Raw genomic sequence first — 6,533 nt, 5'->3', positions numbered from 1 at the left:
TGTCAAAGTTTAATTAGGACAACGAGCTTTCGCAGGCCTATTTCTCACTTCAGCAACTTTCTAACACTTCCTAATGAGGCTGAGACCCAGAGTGATTGAGCGAAAGGAATGACAAGAAGGAATGGAGAGGGAAAGGGAGAAGTGGAAAGGTGGAGCTGGAAAAACTAATGGGGAAATCAGTTTCCGGCATGGGACAGACACAAGGAAAAGGAAAGGAAAGACGGTGGTATTTCCATTCTATGGAAATTGTAATTCATCTGCTCAATAAGGGCATAGTACAAAATACCCTTCATATTTATATATATATTTATATAACATATATATATATAATATATATAACATTATTATGTTTTATTATTATATATATATATATATATAAAAAACAACCGAGAAAAAACTATAACATAATATCATTATAATCTTTCACTTAATCTGACATTTTTTAAGCAAAGATAGTGGTGTTCAAAGTTATAGCCTAACCTCCATATTGTGGGAAAGTGGAGGCAGGTGCCCTCATCCTCCAAGCTTGGATGCCCTGGGTAATTGGACTTTCACACCTTTTAATGAAGGTCAAGTCTTCCCCCTCCCCAAGCACATCATGACTGAAAGGTTCCTTTGGTCATTAGCAAGCTAATTGTAACGTCTACAGTTGCATTTCTAACGCTACAGTGTTGTTGTGTTTTTTTCTATTTCACCAAAATAACAAATAACAACAAACTCCACACACTCCAAAGATCTTCAAGATGTTTTAAGACAAACAGTGAGTGAGTGAGCAGCTGGTGTGAGTGACTATAACGTCATGGATACTTTTCATAATAACAACAAGGTCCAGTGAAGTCAATAGAGAGAGAGAGAGAGAGTCAGTGAGAAACCTGCATTTGTCTGGTTTTAGTTTTGAGTCACACAGCGTAAACAGGACGGCCACCGTGGTACCCAACCAGCTGGCGCAGCGTGTCATCCTGCCTCTGCAGGAATTGTCTCAATGGGAGATCACTTGCAGGCTCTTAAGGACAATGTGATCACTAATGGGAAAGGCCGTTTCCCATTGCTGGGACTGTCTCTTTGTGTCTGTCTGTGGGACTGGCCCCGACTGAGGGGGTGTACAGCGGTCCGGCTGCCCATTGCTGGTGTGGAAGGGGAGGGCGAGCGATTGAGCGAGGGCGTCTCTCTGAGATAACTCCCTCCAGGTGTTCAGAGTTGGAAACAAAGACCCTTTTCAGACCCCTATGAGAATGAAGAGGTCTCCTGCTTGTTGCAAAATATACAGGATGAGAGGGAAGAGCAAAACTCGGGTAGATGCTAATATTCGGCTACAGTACCAAAACATGCGGTCAAGGAAAGAAAGCCACTCAATGAAAGTCGGCGGTGTCCGGCAACCTCATTAATTAGAGGACGGACAAAAACAAAAAGCATCGCAGATGTTCGTCGGTAGCTCCACTCCTGGGACGCACTGCACATGACTGTAGCCAACATGCTGGACTGACTGTGGACAACTGAGGCTCTTCATTGGGATTTTAATGTAAGCTGGAAGGCCAATAATTTCCACCATGTAAATGTGTTGTCTTCTAAATTTGTTCGTCTGTTTGAAGTTTTCATTTGAAGGATATTTTTTCCCCAAAGCAATCAGAAAATGCTTGAAGTAATAGTAAAATAGTTATTACTATTAGGAGATAGACAATCAGAGATAACACAACAAGACAGTTAACACAGGTCATCATTTTAAGAGCACATTTCTTTACAATGGAGCATTTTGATAGTCTCCAACCCATGTGGTTATTTGGGGATACACAACCACACAGACATAGGCCTTGAGGTCTCCTGGAGGTGTGTCCCTCCCTTTTTATCAGTGTGTATGATCTGTCTCTCTGTCAGGACTCCCTCTCATCCCAGCGCTGCCCTGTCAGGTCTCGGCCTTTGATGTAGGAAGCGATTCTTATCCCCACCATTTCTCACCAATTCAGATACCATCGAGCCGCTTATTCAGACCGCTTCAAGAGTGAGAGCGCACTTTGTGTCTCAGATCAGAGCAATTTGCAAGCTTTATTGAGAGAAAACGGACGAACAATGGGACCTTAGATATAGAATCTGTCATCGCCAGTTCTCCCCAGCTCAAGATTAGGTTTCATACTTGATGAAATTGCTCAGTTGTGAGCTGTAGTGTAAAACATTCCCTCACCATCCAGATTTTATTTATTTTTAAACAAACTGGAAAGAACATTTGTGCACACAAAGTTCTACATTATACATGATATTACTTTAAATTAATCTGACTGTACATGTGTTCCATATGTGTGCACATTTAAGCAATCAAGATGAAAACTATTTTATTCATCTTTGGCTTAAAATAATATTTACCATTGTAGGATTACACATGAAGCCATAAAAGATCTCTTAATCTTGATTGAGAGAGGCCCTTCAAAGAACAAGGAAAGTAGTTGCTCTACAAAGAGTTATGGTGATTATTAAAATGATAGTCAGAATCAACATGTTGTTCTATCTCTTCTATCTAAACAACATTACATTTGCTTTCAATCAGCTCTTTGAAATACGTTTTGCCTTGAGGTTACAGCAGTGTAATCTCGTAACAATGTAAGTGATCTCTAAATCACTTTGAAGAATGCTTTGACTTGGACACATGATTTTTATTTAACATTGTACCATTGAAATGAAGACATGTAATTAATGATTGATCATAGCGTATATCATGTTTCACCAAAAGTATGCTGAAATGTACAACAAGAAAAATAATCATTCACATAAATCACACAGAATTAATTTTAAAAGCTCAAACAAAAATGGATGCTAGGGGTCTACATGATGCCATCTTGATAAACTGATTTTTGTTTGTTCTTTCTTTGCAATTGGCAAAAATTCTCATGCAGAGCAGTATAAATTCAATGCTTTTGTAATACATACAATACAATTTATTATTGTAAAAACATATTTGGATGTTGTGTTTGTGTGTGTTTGATATGTGACTTTTGCAAATGAGTACTCTATCTGGGAACCCGAGTAACTAAGTGTCTGGATTTGTCTAAGACCCTAAAGGTCTGTCTGGCTATAATTGTTATCACATCTCTCAAGTGTGCGGTTCCATATTTGCCTTACAATTAAAACTCATTATCACGACACCAAGAGACCAAACATCTGTGTACAGACTGTTCATTCTGTGTCAATGGTGTATAGTATCTGACATTCACTTCCAAAACAAACATACTGTATTGAACTGTATACCGCAGACTAATTAGTCAGTCTCTATTTTATATACTGGGACTTTGAGAACCACATGACCTTTCAGACCCTGGTGGAAGTGAAGGAAGTTGTCAGAGGACCTGTCAACTGGAACAATTTTACTTAAGGCCTGGTCATTTGTGGAACCCAGCAGTCGGATGGGCACTCTAGACAGCTCGGGGTGAAGACCTCATCACAGAACATGACTCAAGCGATTTCCTGTCTGGTTGTAGACAGTGAGGTTTTTATGAAAACAAATATTGCACAGAAAAAAAAATGATAGACTTCCAAAAGCAATTTACATGCGAAGTGAAAAAAAACCCCACGAAAAACTAAAACATTGGAGGGAGGAGAAAAATCATGATGGTCATGATTGCAGCTGATCACTGAGCTTCACTGAGTGACGTTTTGAATTACACAAACCGTTGTTTTTCTTTCAGTTACCTATATTTGTATGATGGGCAGGGTAGTGATAGCCTCAAAAATGATCACTTCCTCTGCTTTCCGCTACAGTGGTCAACTGTTGGGTTGAAATGCAGTCTGCGAGATAGTGTGTCACGGGTGAGACTGTGCCGTGTCCCAGCGAGAGGCTGGTTATGTGGCCACATTGTCCGCGGATTCAGGGGCTCCTTGTCAAAAGCAGCCATCTAATGTGGAGGATTGAATGACTGAACGGTGTTTACATCTCCCTTTTGGCCTGGCTAGATTGTAAGCTGGAGCACAGGGAGAGTGTGAGTGCTTTTAGTAGCGGCATCAATGTTATCTTTTGTTTAGCGAAGTGCTTACCATGCACAACAGCGTTCGACTTATTACTCCAGCATGACAAGGATGTGGTTGTAATCTGTCTGAGATATTATCCCCCTGAGGATAATGAATAGGTGGGTGACTGATAAATCTTGTCATTAAAAAAAAGAAGAAAAATAAACAGTCAGGGATCGTCTTGATGTCTAATGAAACCCGAGCCCCTTTTCTCCAGATTTCACTCTAATAACACAAGGCTGAAGCCCTGAGATTTGTACGCAGTCAGCCTGTGCTAGTGGCTCTGTGGACCCACTCTACGACCATATTTCTTTCTCGTCGCTCGCAGTGCGCCTGTGGTTTTAGTCAGTGCACTTTAATCCATTTCAACAACTTCTCAGACTTGGCTATGAAATATGATGTTCCTTTTACCATTTTCTGGGAAAGAAATGTGGGAAAATGATGGCAAAAAAGCTCAAATAGTTATGTTTTAATTTCTACAGTTTTATTTAGACATCTATAATCATTTTCAAAGAATGGTTCACATATTTTTTTAGCGAGACGTGTGGCCTGTTAAGTGTTTTGAAAATGTCCATGCATTGTTATGCATCCATCTTATTATTAGTACTTAGTACAATGATGTAGTCTGTACATAAAAATGATAATGTTGACAAATCAGTATGTGTAAATACAGAACATATATTACAGCACATTTATAGCCGTGAAGCACTACTTTTACCACAGACTCCTTGTCTCATCAGGACAGTCAAAAAGTGAAATGCTTTCGCCCGTTTACCTTTTTATTTACCAAACCTAATGTACTGGTTTGCCCTCGATTCATTTGCTGACTGGCCATGTTATAGTCAAGGCTGTGTGGGAATCTGTGCTCCGCAGCACAGGCCTGTTCTTTTTTCATACTTCAGGTTTGTTTGGCAAAGTCAGCACCATGCTTATCTTAAACATGCTGCTCTACATTCAACATCCCTCTGGTTATTGTCCAGACAGGCCATTTCAGTCCTTTAGTTTTCAGCTTTTTAGAGATACATGCATGCCCTTAGATAAAGTTTTTTTTCTCCCCAAACTTGCCAGGAAACACAATACTTTCCCTGCATCACCATAGAAACAGTAACAGTAAATGAGATCAGCCTTTTTTAGTGCTGTAATGTTGGACCTTTTGGAAGGTCTCAAAAACATTCATTTGGACCTGTTTTTCGATGCCTCCTGCAAATCAATACTCTCTTTTTCTTCGTAAACCTAAACCACCCATCTCAGGCGGCGAGCGGACCATCTGGTATGGCATGCCGGTTCTCCTCCACTGTTCAGCTAGAACTATTTTGCTTGCATGAGTGAGTGTCCTGGATAATTGCTCCTAGTGTGGTCTGTCTGGCAGCGGAGATCTCGGGCCTTCGCTGAAACCCATCCAGCGTAGCTCTCACCCAAGCCAGGCCCAGTGCTCTTTGGCACACACTGACTGGGCTGTGCTCCCGTCCCAGGAGAGCGTGGTTCTCAACTGGCCTCGTCAGCCTTCGAGAGCCATGTCCAGCTTTTATTAACACTGATCAAATTATAATGTCACTCAATAGTTTGTCAGCTTCTATGGGAAAGACAAACGCAAAACCTTATCTGTGTGTCATTTTTGTTGTTGTTTCTTTTGTAAAGTAAATAAATAATTAAGAATCAGATTGGGCACTGCTCAGGATAGGAATGAAAAAAACAAAAAAAACTAGACAGACATCAGCCGAAAGACTGAAGGGGGGGCGGGAGGCAGTGGGAAATCCAAGTGAAAAGCAAACAATACTCTGGCTTTCTTGTCAAAAGGAAATCATGTGATCAGGTTTTCGAGGAGAGTGCTCTCGATGTAAAGAAGGTAAGCAAGAAGGATGAGAGAGTGTGTGCGTGGAGGGCCTTGATTTAAAACATATGCATGAGGCATTGTTGTGCAGCAGTGTACAGTATCCTTGATGAACAGGCTTGTTTTAGTGAAAGGGCGTTCTGGGCAAGTACCAACATATACCATTACACTCGCCAGCCTTGTATTTCTGGGCACTTCCTCCAACAAACATTGTTTTGTGCCACAAGGTAGACCGACTGGTTTTTATATTAAACCACAAGACCATGCCCATCAAGGGTGTTTAGTCAGGGTATTTGTGCTACCATATGTTAAAAGAAAAGGCCATTACTTCTCTATTGTCCTCCTATTCACATTTACAGCAAAGCATGAGTAGAAACATGTGTTTGAATAGTCTGCAGTGTCACTTGGTTTCTGCAGTGCAAAGCCATATGCTACCAAAATATGGCAAGCATCAAAAAACTATAATTCTACTATATAGAACATTCTCAAAACTGCAGTTTGAAGGAATATACAAAAAAATTGCTTAATTCCATTTCAAATACAACTTAATAGCTAAGTCAGTCATAAAATTAATTATGTAGCCAGGAACAGAACGATGTGCCACAAGTTTACATGATGAAACTGTGGCAGATCAAATGTAGTTATCTCCATGGCATCCTTATGGAAAACTACCAAAATGGCATGTGCCAGACATGTGGAATATTGAAAGGCA

Source organism: Alosa pseudoharengus, unplaced genomic scaffold, assembly GCF_046254945.1.
Source record: "Alosa pseudoharengus isolate Yale_2024_CS ecotype anadromous, Long Island Sound unplaced genomic scaffold, YU_APseudo_1.1 YU_APseudo_1.1_scf_16, whole genome shotgun sequence".
Taxonomy (NCBI): Eukaryota; Metazoa; Chordata; class Actinopteri; order Clupeiformes; family Clupeidae; genus Alosa; species Alosa pseudoharengus.
This window is presented reverse-complemented; position numbering follows the sequence as displayed.